The following is a 2,122-nucleotide window of genomic DNA, read 5'->3' as shown; positions in this document are numbered from 1 at the left end:
GACATATATTTTGGGGGGACTCTTCTCAACTGAGGAAAATTTGGAAAAATGCATGGCTCATAAAACATAAAAACAACACAATTCTATTTTCACTTCCATGGCTTTGTGCACATTGTCATAACTTTTAGAATTAGAAAAACTGCAAATCTTCCTTTTTAGATTTATATTTCAAATATTATACATCTGTTTTCCAATGTCAATTATATATAATTTACCCTTGAGTTAGAATATATCTTATATTTATTTATTTATTTTTAGTAATCCTCACTTACAAAATACTGTTGTTGAAAGTTTATGACAATTACTTTTATCTGAATTATTTGAAAGTGAGTTGTGACCATAAACACAATGTATGGAACTATTATTTCTTCATTCCTTTTTCTATGTTTTTACGTGAATGTTACCTTCACTTATTACTCTCTCTCTCTAGTAATGTTTGTTTTTATTTTTGGTTTTCTGACATTGATGAAATAGTATAAATAGTATTGTATTTTAAAGTAAATGGTCAATAATTTTTAGTTTACTTTCATTTCAATCCTCCACACTTGATTTATTTCAAAGCACTTTTTTTTTTTGCAATTTTTAATTATTTTTATTTATGTCTTCAGTCATTATGGAAGAATTTTCCAAAAGTCTTTTTTATATCACAGGCTATGATTTTTCCCTATTCTATATCAAATATGAGCCTTAATTCTGCTTTTAATCTTTTAGAATATTTTAATGTATTATTTTTGACACATGTATTTATATATTATTATAACTATTAGGATCTTCACTATTCCAGTGAATTTTTAGATGTTATTCAAAACCTATATCCTTTTACACTTACTAAGAATGAAAAATAGTTCTCAAAAGTACTCTTCTCTGATATTCAGAAGCTCATTCTGTGAATTTCTCCTTTCTTTTGACTCTTAAGTCTGAAGTTTTCTTTCTCATCTTACGCATCTTACGCATATTCTTTTTCTGAAGGCACATGTTATATTTCTCTTAGTCTTTTGCCATTCACAAAATATATGGTTTTATCTAATGTTTTATGCACTGTATTTGTATGCAAATTGGTATATGTGAGGCTTAGTCTTAGAATAGAAGATTATTCTGAAAGGTTATTAAAAGTGTTATCAGGATATTCTGAAAAGACTATTAAAAGGGTCATGAGAATTTGGGGAGTGATCTGAGAAACATGTACAGAGATGTTACACTAGAAGACAAGTTTGATTAGAAAATAGTAGCTGTCAGATTTGTTCTGCATTCAAGTTCTTATTAAGTGCCATGCATATGGGAGGAACTTTCTAGAGGAGGCAAAACTTCTCCTGAGACTTGAATATCAGGAAGAGTTAACCAAGTAAAATTGGAAATGTTTTATAATTCTCATAAATTTTTCTGTTTGAAAGGAGAAGCAGTATGGTTCATCAGAAAGCATTCATTCCAAAAAAAAATTATCAATCAGTCATTTATTACAGATTTATGTGCCACCCATAAAAAGACCACAGGTGGATGCATGTGGTGAGGAGATCAGTAACTTGTCTCATTCTATTTCCAGCTCTTCAATTGCACCTTTAGTTGTAGGTATCTGGTCTGCACTTAATAAGTGGCCATTCTCAGGGCACCACAAGGTGAATGTTCTTTCCCTTTTAGCCATTCTGCTATCATTTTAATGTTTTGCTCTCTGTCTCCAGGGCTTTACTGTTATCTGAAGTTTCTTGAGTGAGTGGCCTGGTGTTTGACTTCTTCAGTTCCCTTGAAGATAGGCTCTGGTGAAATTTGGCAGAAGGCAGGCTGGAGTGGGGGGGGCGGTGGTGGTGGATATTTTCAATATTATTTTTTTTTAAAGATAACGGGTAAGGGGATCTTAACCCTTGACTTGGTGTTGTCAGCACCACGCTCACCCAGTGAGCTAACCAGCTATCCCTATTTGGGATCCGAACCCGTGGCCTTGGTGTTATCAGCACTGCACAATCCCAAGTGAGCCACGGGCTGGCCCAGATATTTTCAATATTTTAAATGTAGTATATGGAAGACAAACATAAATTTCTATTTAGAAGTAGGCAATTTTCCATTTACTGTATATTGTTAATGGTAAATTAATGATAGAATGGGTATATTACAAGTGGGGTGTAATTTT

The sequence above is a fragment of the Galeopterus variegatus genome, unplaced genomic scaffold (genome assembly GCF_000696425.1).
Source record: "Galeopterus variegatus unplaced genomic scaffold, G_variegatus-3.0.2 Scaffold15171, whole genome shotgun sequence".
Lineage (NCBI taxonomy): Eukaryota > Metazoa > Chordata > Mammalia > Dermoptera > Cynocephalidae > Galeopterus > Galeopterus variegatus.
Note: the sequence above shows the minus strand (reverse complement) of the source record.